The sequence below is a fragment of the Pleurodeles waltl genome, chromosome 1_2 (assembly GCF_031143425.1).
Source record: "Pleurodeles waltl isolate 20211129_DDA chromosome 1_2, aPleWal1.hap1.20221129, whole genome shotgun sequence".
Classification (NCBI taxonomy): Eukaryota; Metazoa; Chordata; class Amphibia; order Caudata; family Salamandridae; genus Pleurodeles; species Pleurodeles waltl.
In genome coordinates this window covers 1,086,552,653-1,086,567,909 of record NC_090437.1, presented here as the reverse complement: position 1 = coordinate 1,086,567,909, position 15,257 = coordinate 1,086,552,653, and the positions used below count along the sequence as shown (strand labels likewise).

The window sequence follows — 15,257 nt, the reverse complement described above, 5'->3', positions numbered from 1 at the left end:
GAAGACAGAATTGTACGCAGCCCCAGGGACCACCACTTCCCCAGGGTAAAGATTCAATTGTATGCGGGGGCTGCACAGCCCCATCGAAGCCCCAGGGACCACCACCTCCCCGGGGCTAAAATAAAAGAATGAAGGAGGTCCATTGCGGACCCCAGGCCCCTGGGACTACCACCTCTGCAGTGCAAATCCAACATTGGAGGGAGGCCACACGGCCCCACCCAAGGAGCAATAGATGGCCCTGGGGACCGCCACCCCCAGGGACAGCTCCTTCTATGTCCTGCGGTGCCTTGAGGTAACTATAACTTGCGCCCTTGCCATGCACTGTTAATTACCCCACAAATAACAGCACTTATGACATCTTCGATAACATAATTAATAATGTCACTGTAACATTTACAGTAAAATCATTGATCAGATAAGTGTGTGTGGCGGGGGCGCAAGTTATAGGTACCTTAGGTACCTTAGGCTGAAGTTATAGTTACTTGAAATAACTCTAACTATACCTGCATTTTGTGCAAGTAAATTCAGAACCTAACTATAACGGCCCTGTAATCTTTGTTTTTTTCAGTGAATATATATATATGTATATATATATATATATCGATATATATTCACTTTAAAAAACAAAGGTTACAGGGATGTTATAGTTAGGAAATGTACTTTAAAGAAAATTAGTTTATGATAACAAAAACATAGAAATCAAACTTTTAAAAAAACATAGAAATTCACTTAAAAAATAACCAAAGGTTGCAGGGATGTTATAGTTAGGTTTCTGAATCTACTCGCACAAAGCAAGAGAAATTCAGCAGTTAAACTTAGAGTTATTTCAAGTAACTATAACTCGCGGCCCAAGGTAACTAGAACTCGCGCCCTCACCATGCACTGCTAATTACCCCAGATATTATATCATTGATGACAACTACTATGACATCATTGATAGTATTTGGGTACATATATATATATATATATATATATATCTATATATATATATATATATAGCAGGAAGGACTGAAACTATTTCAGTGCTATTTCAGGTATGCCTATATCTTCTAGTCTGGATATCACGAAGAAACGGTCTAGCACATCAAAAGCAGCGTAAAGGTCGAGCAGTATCAAAGCAACAAACTCTTTCTTGTCTGCTGCTTTCCTTAAATCATCAAGGCCAAATGCCACAACCAACTCGGTACTCTTACCTGGTGAAAAATCTGCTTAGTGAGGTTCAATAGATTGTTCTTTTTTCTAGTGGTAAGCTAACAAATATCAATTTTTTACAGTAGTCTACCACACATGGTAAAAGGCACATGGGTTTGTAGTTGCTGAAATCCTTTGAATCTATATTATTTTTTTATTTGACCAGACTCTAGCTGCTTCCATATGTTAGGGACTACTATACTCTGTGACAGACACACTATATTTAAGAATGTGTAAATCAATTGGGAGAAGAGGAAATTTAAGCTTCAATCATTTTGGCTGGTACAGGATCACGGGAAATGATGACGGCCACATATGTTAGCGAGAATCTCAACCGAGAGTTGCAGAGTTAATTGCCTGAAAACAATCAAACACAGGAAAATCCATTGTATGGCTCTGGTTAGCAGGGTATGTGCGTTGTGAATGCTATCAATATGAGCACTGGCTGCAATGAAGTTGATTGTCATATGCAAGTCAGCAGCAAAAGTTACTATGATTTTATTATGTAGAGTGATAATTTTGACCTAACGAAATTGCCTTTTAATTACACAACTCTTCAGAGTCCAGGAGACAAGGGGCCTGAGTTTATCAGTTTTTAAGGCTATACACGATTGTGAATACAGAATAATTATTTTTCTAGACTGGGTGCATTGTTATGTTTATGTGTACAACATTTCCTTTTTGCCAAGGTAGTTTTACTTTTTTGTAGAGCTTGAAGAACATTATTTTATGGACCTCATTACAACACCTACGCCGTTTGCGTTCCAGTTGGCACATGAACAGTTTAATTTAAGCCACTTCACACGTATACCAAGATTTTATCTTAGATAATCGTTTTAAAAGGTTGGTACTGATGGAGGCCAGAGTACCTAGCATGTCGGAGAGTGAGATGCCGATTTCAGTCACTTTATCAGGATTATTTTCACGATTTATTGAACCACAAGGCTTTAACTTCTTACTGAACAACTGAAAACGGGAATAAATGAGTTTTAAGGGCTACCTTTACTCGATTCGTTGATGAGAATATTGCATTTGCATGCAGGTTTGTTGTTTAAGGGTTTTAAGTTACAGGTGTTCATATCAATTTGGAAATGATCGGCGACGCCCACCGCCTGATCAATCCTCAAACTGATGCCTCCCAGGACTGTCATGCGTTTTTATTTCAGGTCTGTTCTACTAATGCTACCCACTATCTTTTTAGTGGAAGTACTAGAAGTGTGAGGTGGGATATCAGCTAGTACAAATGCGTCAACATTCTTTTTGGTTATTATTTTAGAGAAAAGAGCTTCCACGTGGTCCCCTAAGGCATGCGCTATAGCCGAGATGGCGATGGAGTTGCATGCAAAAATGGTGACACGGCTCCCAGTACATACTGATGATCTACTCTAAGAATATTATAGTTTGGCAGACCTAATTCATCTTTAAAAGCATTATGTTCTTCTGCCAGCCAGGTCTCAGTTAAACATAACGATTCATGCTTTTCATCCTCGCAATGTTCTGTAATGTATTTTTTTAACCAGTGTCAGAGAAGCAGACCGTATTGTTTCAATTGTGAATAATAATTTCATCAAGACAGAATATATTAAGAAAAAGGAGAGCGGGGTTGGAAGTGAGTATGTTTTGCAGGATCTACTTATATTACAGGGAGATTCAGGGGTGATAGATGTAGAGTTTTGGGATGCTGGATATATTGTGGTGCAAGGTCAAATTAAACTTTATTAATGTTGTGCAGTTAGTTAAAACCATTGCCAAACGGTAAAAATACTAAAACACATGAAATAATGGTAAAATGCCAAGAACAATTAAACACCAAAAAATCACGAATAGCAGTACGATGTCAGATACACCATAGTAAAGTTTACCCTATATGCTGTACCGATGCTACAAGTCATCGTTCTTCTAAAGCAAGCCCTGCACGGATGAGCTTTTGGCACATTTTGAAATTATGACACAATTTTCTAGATTGAGTTCCTAGTCCCCATAATTGCATCGCATTAGTACAGTTGTCAAAAGACCAAATAAAGTGCATGCTGAGCTGATCCCCAACTTGCATATTGCGGTGCAGATGGGCCTGCCTTTCTGCACCTTTGGCGTGCGCCCGCTGGACAGAGATGCATCTGGCTCCATTTGGTAGGGCGACCCTTAATTGATCTGCAACCTCAGAGAAAGCTAGAGCAAATATGTTCAATGTGGCCAAATATCTGGTTAACTAGAGATAGAAAAACAACTCACAACACCTCTATTTGTTAAGAATTCACCCACGTTTCACAGCAGCTGTCCCCAGTACATTGTAACTATTCCCCCTTAATTTCAACGAAAAATATCCACATAAACAATTTCAACTGACCTAAAAAGTGCAAGCTTAGCCCGGGTAAAAATCTAAAAAAATCCCAATCGACTTTCAAGACTTCATCTCGAAAGTTATAGTGCAAGCAAGGATCCCTTTATCCACACTGCTTCAGACAAGGAAGTTGGAGCTGTCCCCTCTAAACTCACCGAGAAGTGCAGGAAGCATCCTGTTGCCTCATCCGTTGTAGCGTGTTGCCCAGAAAGCAAAACTTGGCTGCAGTTGAAATAGAACCCTACACCATCATCTGTACTTTAAGGTATAAGAGCCCTAATTGTTTTGGACTAGGCCAATGATCTAGATGTCACATAAACCACTCATGTGGTGAATGGTAAACAGTAAATCGGATTGCACTTCATGGTGGTGTAGTAGGTTTCAACATCACATGGGTATGCAGGTGTCCTTTCTCGAGACCAGGATAAACAACTCTGAGATGAGTATGCTGCTGGGCCAGAAGTCCACTGCATAGTTTGATTAATTATGCCTGCACTTTTTTGTGCATTTTTTGACCGTCCCTAAGTTTTTGCTCCACTGGTCTGAACAATCGGCAGTCTCATAGGATCCACTTTTAACAAAAGTGATCCTTGTAGAAAGTAGGGTACATTCACTTTGTGCCTTAATCATAGTGAGGGATGTTTTCTTGTCTCACCAATCTATAAGATTACTGGGAAGGTGGTTGATGATTATCATTTAAGAGTGTGAATATGCTTGTCCAACGTAGGGGGTCACATTTCTAAGTTATGGTAAATCAATTTAGGTATGTTTAGGGATCGATGTTAGGCGTTATTATTCAATATAGAAAAAAATGTTAGAAATGTAAAAACGTTTAGAAAAATGGCTACTAAATGTTCTCCAACTTTTTAATTTTAGAATTTGAAATATAGATTGATTTCATTTAAAGTTTTTCCTTTTGGGCCTGATTTAGATACTCTGTCCACCGAAATCTAAAGCCCATAGGAGATATTGGGATTTAGATTTCAACGGACAGGACATCCGTCACCATTGTGACGAAGTGGCCTGTCCATTAATATCTAAATTAGGCCCTAATTTACTCACTTAAGGATTTCTCACATTTTCTTTTCTCACTTTCAACTAAATTCGGATTAAACAATGTTCATGCCGGGGAATCGGTTCAGCGAAAAGGAAGTGTAGCTAAAGTGACATTGAAAACTCCACTGATGACATCACAGGAAATGGAACCCCTAGAAAATAAAATAAACAACTTCAATGAGTACAAGAAAAGGAAAACAGCAAAGAGAGTTACAAACGCATAAACAAGTCTATTTTAGTTTCTACACTATAGTAATTCAGGTGCTGTTGTGCGGTACCAGGAGAGCATTCAATATATATATATGAGGTGCTCAGCCATTGTACTCAAGGTTCGCAGGTACCAAATGTCCCAAACCCAATTAAAACCTCACATGGCCAAGCACAGCCTTAAATGCTCAACTGACGCCTAAAATGTCACTAACTTCCATCTCACATTGTATGCCAAGACACAATCTCAAACGGCAGTGCACATCCTTCCAAGCTGAAGTACAACCATCATTGCTCAAGCACAACCCTCATATGCTTAGGTGTTGCCTTATTCCCATTATAAACATGCTGTGTGTAATGAACAACCCATCCTCAACCAATTCAAATATAGCCTAAACAGGCCTATGGAGTCCGCCTATATACAGGTAGTCCCTTTAATAACCACTATTGTTTCCCAACAGTAATGTGTATGCTTAAACACCCAGGGGCATATATATACTTGTTTTGCCCCGAACTTGTGTCATTTTTTTAATGCAAATTCAGCGCAAAACTAACTCCATATTAATACTTTGGCGCTAGACCCATCTAGCACCAAATTTATGGAGTTAAAGTCATATTTTGGACGTGGAACCTACTTTGTGACAATGAGATGCAAAGTAGGCGTTCCTGTGCAAAAAATGACTCTATGGCCTTAGCGCCATATTTATCACCCCATGTTAAAATCACGCACTGGGGGGAGAAGGGGTCAAATAATGGTGCAAAGCTAGCTTTGCACCATTATTTAAGGCCTGGGTCAGGGCAAGCATTAGGGGACCTGTGGGCCTATTTCCATGGTGAAACACCATGGAATAAGCCCACAGGTGTCCTCCCCAGACCCCAGGGACACCCCACCCACACCAGAGTGACAGCGGAGGATGGGGGACCCCATTCCAGATAAGTATAGGTAAGTATTGTTTTTTTTTAAGTGTCATTGGGGGCCCTGAAGTGGGCCCCCCTAAACGGCACTGGGAGCAATGGCCATGCCCAGGGGACCCTGGTCCCCAGTGCTGGCCATTGGGGTGGTGGGCAGGAGTTTAGAGTTCCTTTTTTTTTTAGGCTAACCTGCCTAACGTCATTTTTTGGTGCAAAACCCCCTTCTTCCATACCGCCAGCCCCACCCGGCTAATGTCATTTTTTTACGCTAGCCTACCCTTTGCACCAGCTTGCACCATTCCATAAATATGGTGCCAGGCTGGTGCTCAGGAAAGGTGCAAGCCGGTGCTAAACATTTTGGTGCAAAGCTGCGTTGGTGCAGTTTTCTTCAAAAAGTATAAATCAGGGCCCCAGTCTTTTCTCGCAGTAGAACAATAAACACCTACCTAGTACACCCTCTCAATAGGCACATAGGGCTGCCTCTTCATAAACAGATTTACCTTCTAATACCAAAGAAAGCCTTCCAGTGAGTACTCTTAGACTCAAATGTGCAACCTAGGCTCTCCATATGTCCTGTTATAGGGCAGAAAAGATCCCTTCCTGCCCTAGAAATAGGAAAGTGGCGAAGTGGTAGCAGAGGGAGAAGTGGTGGGAATTATAGACAGCAAACAAGGCTCCTCCCTCCCTGCTTACTTTCTGTGTACTGAGTGCTTTCCCTGCTACCTTAGAAGGTTAGTTAGGCCAGTGCAAGGAAGACCCACGAAGGACCTTAGGACACATCATGGTTCTTAGTTGCCCCCCAGGTTGACCTCTAGATCACATCTCTTCAATGACATAAGTTCTACATATTGGTGAGTTTACCTTTCAGAGCCAGGACCTCTGATAATTATGATTTTAAGGGTCTTGTGAAAGATGTCTAGCATTTACTCTCTGTTCTCCAAATGAGGGATATTTTTGCATATCTGTTGAGCAAGATAGAGGCTCAGGCACACTTCAGATCATTATTTTAATGAAATGAGGGCCAGTGGTAGGTGTGGACAGAGCAATAGAACGTGGGGAGCACCCAGAAATATAGCCAACTCACGCTTACCATCATGGTCTGCAAGATTTTGTCTGCAAAGTGTTGGGCATGTGAATTGTGCAAGGACTACAATCAAGTCTCGCCTTGCTCATGCAAGAACAATTCTTCAACGTCTAGCATTGCTGCTCATCAACTATACTGCATCTCTTCACATGTTGTTCCTGCCCAGTAGGTAGGGTGCCGAAACAAGGAAAAATCTGCCAGGTGCTGATAGACGCAAGGGCCACAATTCTCCATTGCTAAATCTGACCCAGCTCTCCTGATTATCCTTCATGTAGAAAATGACTGCTGTGCACAGAGCAAAGTGTTTTTTCAGAGGCATCAATAAACTCTGCCTCGGATCTCTTCATAAGGGACCTCACCTATCTGTAAGGCTCATCAGATTTCTCTTCGATCTTGCCACATTGTTACATTGCCTTGACTCCCTAGCCGGAGAATGTAGTCAAGACTCAGGCTTTGTGTAAAGGACTGTCAAAAAAGAGCGTCTTATCAACCGTTATCAACAGTATTAAGGTATTATGTGGACAAGACGTATACACTTACTAATTATTTATTAAACAAGTTAGTTTCCAAATAATGTCAAGGGCTCCGTATGTTTGTGATTACGACAAATGCACATACTTAAACAGGTCTTTTGTTTTCCACTTACCAGCAGGGCTCTGTTCTCTGTACTGTTGGTGTAATGTGCATTAGTAAAGTCCAAACAGCGAAATTAACCTTTGTGAGGAACACCTTTAAATTCACAATAGAATACAGGTGCATACATTATTCTAACTTTCACTTATGTATCAATTTTAAAATAATTAAGAGATCAGAGAGTGACCGTAATTCACAGCACATATGTTTACTTTTATAGCATAATAAATGTGGGATTCTTCAAGATGAGAAATCCACTCAAACTCCTTCGATAAATAATAGGAGGTCAATCTGGAACAGCAGTCTAGACCGTAAACTACTACTATTAGAAAATCAAGCCTTTACAGCCACCAGATTGGGCATCAACACTCCCTCCGAGATGGGATCATGTGGCTGGTTCGCTGACTGGGAATAACTATTGAGAGCTGCTCTTAATTTCCTAGCAAAACAGATCATAACCAATCAGCAAGAAGAGGTGTGAATAATCCTTAGAGAATCGATTACAACAAATATTAGAAACTCTTTTGGTCGCTGTTCGAATTCGGCCCAGGTTCCCACAGCACAGCAAATGACTACTTCATCCCGAACAACAAATGGAGGCATACATAAAGGATCTTGGTGCTAGCAATATTTCTGTCTCTTTCCCGACGGGTTCGTATATCAACAAAAATGCAAGTATTGCCCAAGATTAAATCTTAAACCCTGATCAAAAACAGTAGATCTTCTTGTGCTGCAAGTCCAAACGGCCAGCCAGTGGTACTTGTTAAAACACGACCCACTATCATGGAGCACAGGTTTAACTCTGTTTCTCACGGGTCAGATACTGCCATCATGGAAGCGGTCCATAATCTATCCGGTTTGCAAAAAGGGCTCTGGGAACAACCCAAAAATCTTCTACCCCATAGCCTTACTGGAAAGAGGGGAAGTTATTTGCTAAACATCTTCCTGAGTAAGTTAACTCATTTGGTAAAAAACAAGCTACTGACTTTAAATCAATCAGGATTTTGTGCAGGATGCTTAACCTTTGATAACATCAGAGCCTTCTCTAACAAAAGCTCTGAGAAATAATGAGACTTTTTGTGGCTTTTTTATTGACTACAGCATGGCCTTTAATAAGATTAATTGCAACCACCTCTGGGAGACACTTTCAGATAAGAGAATAGAGCGCTGGTTATTACATCATAAAATTTGTATTTGGCACGTATTTGTATTTGGTATTTATAAATCGCATTTAGACCAAAAAGGTACCAAGGTTCTAGAAGGCAGAGGATAAAGGGGGACAGCCCACCAAACCTAGAATAACCATCAAGGAGACTGCCCCTACAACTGAAGGCTAATTTGAAAAGAGCCACGTTTTCACTTGCTTACGAAAAGGACGGTGTGAGCTCAAACACCTAATATGACACAGAAGAGAATTCCACAGTCCAGTTGCCGCTATACAGGGAGTGCAGAATTATTAGGCAAATGAGTATTTTGACCACATCATCCTCTTTATGCATGTTGTCTTACTCCAAGCTGTATAGGCTCGAAAGCCTACTACCAATTAAGCATATTAGGTGATGTGCATCTCTGTAATGAGAAGGGGTGTGGTCTAATGACATCAACACCCTATATCAGGTGTGCATAATTATTAGGCAACTTCCTTTCCTTTGGCAAAATGGGTCAAAAGAAGGACTTGACAGGCTCAGAAAAGTAAAAAATAGTGAGATATCTTGCAGAGGGATGCAGCACTCTTAAAATTGCAAAGCTTCTGAAGCGTGATCATCGAACAATCAAGCGTTTCATTCAAAATAGTCAACAGGGTCGCAAGAAGCGTGTGGAAAAACCAAGGCGCAAAATAACTGCCCATGAACTGAGAAAAGTCAAGCGTGCAGCTGCCACGATGCCACTTGCCACCAGTTTGGCCATATTTCAGAGCTGCAACATCACTGGAGTGCCCAAAAGCACAAGGTGTGCAATACTCAGAGACATGGCCAAGGTAAGAAAGGCTGAAAGACGACCACCACTGAACAAGACACACAAGCTGAAACGTCAAGACTGGGCAAAGAAATATCTCAAGACTGATTTTTCTAAGGTTTTATGGACTGATGAAATGAGAGTGAGTCTTGATGGGCCAGATGGATGGGCCCGTGGCTGGATTGGTAAAGGGCAGAGAGCTCCAGTCCGACTCAGACGCCAGCAAGGTGGAGGTGGAGTACTGGTTTGGGCTGGTATCATCAAAGATGAGCTTGTGGGGCCTTTTCGGGTTGAGGATGGAGTCAAGCTCAACTCCCAGTCCTACTGCCAGTTCCTGGAAGACACCTTCTTCAAGCAGTGGTACAGGAAGAAGTCTGCATCCTTCAAGAAAAACATGATTTTCATGCAGGACAATGCTCCATCACACGCGTCCAAGTACTCCACAGCGTGGCTGGCAAGAAAGGGTATAAAAGAAGGAAATCTAATGACATGGCCTCCTTGTTCACCTGATCTGAACCCCATTGAGAACCTGTGGTCCATCATCAAATGTGAGATTTACAAGGAGGGAAAACAGTACACCTCTCTGAACAGTGTCTGGGAGGCTGTGGTTGCTGCTGCACGCAATGTTGATGGTGAACAGATCAAAATACTGACAGAATCCATGGATGGCAGGCTTTTGAGTGCCCTTGCAAAGAAAGGTGGCTATATTGGTCACTGATTTGTTTTTGTTTTGTTTTTGAATGTCAGAAATGTATATTTGTGAATGTTGAGATGTTATATTGGTTTCACTGGTAATAATAAATAATTGAAATGGGTATATATTTTTTTTTGTTAAGTTGCCTAATAATTATGCACAGTAATAGTCACCTGCACACACAGATATCCCCCTAACATAGCTAAAACTAAAAACAAACTAAAAACTACTTCCAGAAATATTCAGCTTTGATATTAATGAGTTTTTTGGGTTCATTGAGAACATGGTTGTTGTTCAATAATAAAATTAATCCTCAAAAATACAACTTGCCTAATAATTCTGCACTCCCTGTAGTAAAAGCACGATCTCCTCATCTCACTTTCCTGCATTGTGGCATCCTCACCCTAAACTGATCTCCTGATCTCAAAGTCCTTGTGGGTATATACAAATTCAGGGCGGATCTGAGATATTGAGACCCTTGCATATAAAGGGCTTTATGCGTCAAACAAAGTGCTTTGAAGACAATGCCCTTTTTAACCCGCAGGCAGTGTAAAAGATCTCAGACCAACCCTCGCACAGCAATGTCTGGGGAGACCCAGGACCAGACGAGCAGCCATATCCTGCATGAGTTGCAGCTTATTCAAAGGTAGTTGGTTGACATTAAAATGTAGGGCATTGTAGTAAACTAAACACAAGGTGATAAGAGCAATGACCACTGGAACCTGGAGCTCTTTATTGAGATAGCCCAGTATTTTCTTTAAAATTCTGATCATCCAGAAACAGCAGCTCACTTTTCTGCCCACAATGGGACAGGTAATTCGCCACAATTTTCTGGTCCCCCATTCCTGATGGAACCGTCCATTCTGAACACCATGATCTCCATTTTCTCCCCCTTCATTTTCAATCAATTTCCTCTCATCCATCTGCAGACTTCTCTCATACACCTTTTAAACCTGTCTGCTACCTCCTCCCAGTAATCTGGGATGGACACAATGATCTGGTTATCATCTGCATTGGATGATACTTAGAAGCCAGAGGAGCGTACCAATTTTGCCAAAGGGGCGACATACAGTTTGAATAAGGTGGGGCTTAAGGATGACCCTTGGGGGACTCCACGCGGAAGCTGAAAGGGCACTGCTCTGAAGTCACCACAGCTTACTGTAATGGTCCTATTAACTAAAAATTACTCCATCATTTTAAGAGCCCTGTCCTTCAGCCCAGCCTTCTGAAGCCCTTGTCCCAACACAGATGGAAAAACGGTATTGAAGGCTGCCGACAGGTTTAACAAGACCAGGCTAGCCGACCCTCCCTAATCCGCTTGTCTATGACTAGAATAAATCCATAGCAAAAATCAGGGCAGATTCCATACTATGGTTCTTCCGGATTCCATTGTGCGATGGGTCCAAAGCTCCAAGTCATGAAGATATTCCACCAGTTCCTTTTTGATATGCTTCACCAGGATCTTAGCAGGGGCCAGTAGCAGTGAAATAGGGCAAAGATTTTTCAAATCACTGGGACCTCTGCCCAACTTCTTCTTAAAAGGGGTAACCACTGCCCTCTTCCACTCCTGCTGGTATACCCCTGACTCTAGGACCTCAGCAAAGCACTTCTCTAGGGCTCAGCCATAAGGTCTGGGACCAACTGCAGGACCTAGAAGGAAAGTGCTTGTGCTTACTCTCCTAAACATGGTTTGATTGGCATATACCTGACTGGTAATTTAATTTACTTATAAGTCCCTTGTAGAGTGGTATACCATATACCCAGGGCCTGTACATTAAATGCTACCAGTGGGCCTGCAGCACTTATTTTGCCACACACAGAAGTAGCATTCTAAAACTTGTCCCAGGTCTTCCATTACAGACAGCATGCAGTGTCCCGCTGCCATGTCGACTTGGGATTTGAAAACCCCTTGCCAAGCCTTAGACTTCCCTTTTATTACATTTAACTCACTACCTCAGATAGGCTCTAGGTACCCCATGGGCAGGGTGTTGTGTAATTAAAAGGTAGGACATGTACTTTTAGGTTTTACGTGTTCTGATAGTGAAAAACTCCCAAATTAATTGTTCACTACTGTGAGGCCTACCCCTCCCAAATGATAACATTGGGGATTCCTTATTACATTTAAAAAGCTGTATTTCCTAAATGAGAAGAGGTAGATTTGGCATGTTTGTTACCAATGAACTTGTAACGATAAAACCTCTTTAATGATAAAATCTACTTTATCATTACCCATGTGAAAATGCCACTTTTAGAAAGGTGGCATTTTCCTGCCCCTAGCCCTCTGGGCCTGTAGCCTGTTTTAGGGCACATGACTGGGAGTAACTGACAGTTAGGACTTTGTGAATTCCTCCTGGGACAGTCACAAAATATTGGGATTGGCAGAGCCTGAATGGTCCATTAACTGGCTTGATGGGGGTGGGTGGCATAGCTGAGCACAGCCCCAGCTAAACCTGAATAGGCTGTGCCCTGACTCCTCACAACAGGCTTAATGACCCTGTATTGTCATTGCAGCCAGCCTGGAGCCAGGGCAGGGGAGGCAGAAAACTCCCAGAACTTCAAAGAACCCTTCTGGAAGCTTCTCCCACCTCCTAGGAACAGGGCACCAGGATATAAAAATAGGGTTCTCAGACCCACTCTTTAGTTCACTACTGGATTCGTGGAATGACTCTGAGAGGACTGGAGGCTGCTGCGCACTCTACCGGACTTCTGCTGTACCTTGAAAGATTGCTTTCCTGCCTGGATCCTGTCTTGCACCCTCAGAGACCAGCCCCCTACTATTAAGTCCTGCATCTACTCCCAGGAGTTCCAGAAGTGACTCCAAGGGCTAGTTTAGTGGCCCCCTGTTTAGACATTGATACCCACAGTGACAGGCACTTCACACTCATCAGTAACCCTGAATGTTTCCCCTATTGTGACTACTGTTTACATGACTAAGAGTCAGACCCTTCCAAGCATCCCTCAGGATGTCACAGTGGTGTCCAGTTTGCTATCATCAGGTCTACCACAGGAAGAGTCTTTGACAACCCACGTGGCGGGAGGCCACCCATCCACCGCAACTCAACCAGTCAACCCTCATTGTAAGGGACAAACCCCACAAAGACTAAATTGAAAGCCGAATTTGATGAAATTGTTAAGGGTAATGCAGGGATGGACGTCTTAGGGCACTATGATGAGAGTAAGTTACTTTACATGCGTAAGGAAGTTGCAAGGGTGGTGTGGAAAGTATATGAAAAAATTGAGGGAGTTGTGGGCGAATGTGGATTTAGCCCAAAGAAGGAAGTTGCCAAAGAGTGTCAGGATAACATGGGTGACAAGGAGTTGAAGCTGCTGAAACCAAGAGGGTTAAGAATGCATGTAAGAGATTTGATCAAGAACATCAGGGACTGGAGTCAGACTAAAAAGGTTCAAGGAGCTGTGGTCCAAGAAGGAAAGGGTTAAGGTGAGACCGAAAAAAGAAGTCCACAAGGTGGAAGGGATACCCTTTAAGCCAAGTAAAGGGAGGCGCATCCGTGCATGTCCCATGGTCTCAGACAGATCTTTTTTATTTCACAAATTCTCTCCCCAGGTTGAGGGAAAATCCTGATATGTGGTACACCCAGACAGATGAAAGGTTTTAAGGTATGGGTACTCACAAACATTTTCTCAGGGGCCGCACTGTTTGGTCTGTGATGTGACCGAGGCCCGCATTGATGCCAGCAGGATAGCGGTTGAGGGCTGGGGGTGGGAAGAGGTAGTGGTAACGGGGTTGTAGAGAAGCGTATACATCTAGTGTCTGAATTGCACAACATGAAACCAGAAACAGGTATAAATTACAGCTTCTCCACTTAACCAAATTGTTTGATCCTAGGAAATGTTTTATTTCACTTTACCTCCTTTATTCCTTTTTCTTCATCATTACATATAAAGACCTTGAAATACCTCATCAGAATGTATGCTGTATAAAACTTTGTGTCTGATTTAAGAAACTATAATGTTGTTCATGTATGATAGAAACCCAGGCCTCCCAAAGAATTCACATAACAACCCACTTGCCTCTTAGTTCACAATTCACATTGTTGTCAGGGTCTTGAGCGGAGGGGGGAATGATAGTTTCTAAATTCTTGTTTGAAAACTATCACTTTAAAAAAAAAAAATACCTCTCAATGCAGTGATATCATCTTGTGTACTTAGGTGAAGCGGTTCTGCAGGTTAATGAAATCCATTTTTTAAATGTCAGTCAGATCATACTTTTATACATTTGCTGCAAAATGTCTTTAATAATAAAGGTGTTTCTGAAGTTAAGAGGTCCTGGACACCCTAGTTACTCCCTTTCTTGAACTTCAAATACCCTTCAAATACATACTTTCCTGTTTCTTTAACATGTTTTTAGTGCTAGTGCTGAGTCGAATAAACAGCAGCACAGTACAGCTGTTGACCTGGGGGCCGCATGTAAATGTCAGAAGGGCCGCATGCGGCCCCCGGGCCGTACTTTGAGGATCACTGTTTTAAGGGAAGATTTGGATGGATTGTTTAAAATTACGGTCTGAAACAATTTGTGGGCGGGAGAAAAACTACTATGCAGTCATTAACCAAATACAGGCTGAGGTTCCCCAAAAGTAGACAACTTAACCCAAAATCTTTTGAACTTCCAAAGATCCCAAGGAATCTGTACCTGCGTACTTTGAAAGGGTGAACAGTGTACAGGGAGCATAGGGGTCTAAATGACCCACTCAGAGCTAACATGGGAGGGTATCTTGCAACTTCGTGCGAGGACTGCAACAGGAAATTAGCAATCATATCACACAAGGTGTTCTTTGCTAGCAGAGTAAACCCATAGATGAGATCCTGCAGTATGCAAAATATTGCTGTGACATAATGGAAGCTAAACATAAGGCACTGAGAGAAAGGTTCATGATTGTAGTGACTCAGTGGACACAGAATGGAGGTGAAAAGAGGTCTAAATTGCCCAGGCAGGGACTTGACTTTGACTTAATCCAGGAATACATTTGTAGGGAGTCTCAATGACCTATGTAGGGAATGCCCCAGGAATGGGAAGAGGTGGAGGAAGTGCATCTGGGAAACAGTATAATTTAAAGATTACCACTTATCACATTTTCAACATCATAGGGCATTGGAAGCTGGAATGTCGCTACAATCCTGATCGAGAAATGATGCAATGCCCAAGCCCCAAAGCTCACAGTTCA

At 42.1% G+C, this 15,257-nt stretch overlaps 1 long non-coding RNA gene across 5 annotated transcripts in view; it reads right to left on the bottom strand.

Moving 5' to 3' along the window:
- The window catches only part of LOC138248115 (uncharacterized), a 96,928-nt gene extending 83,202 nt beyond the window's left edge, over positions 1 to 13,726 (bottom strand). For 3 of the 5 annotated variants that reach the window (XR_011194595.1, XR_011194593.1, XR_011194594.1), the window contains exon 1: positions 4,595 to 4,748. This is a non-coding gene — a long non-coding RNA (uncharacterized lncRNA). Of the gene's footprint in view, positions 1 to 4,594; positions 4,749 to 13,706 lie in introns of those variants that run through there. The other 2 variants (XR_011194592.1, XR_011194591.1) reach the window with 2 other exon arrangements.
- Positions 13,727 to 15,257: the final 1,531 nt, after the last annotated feature.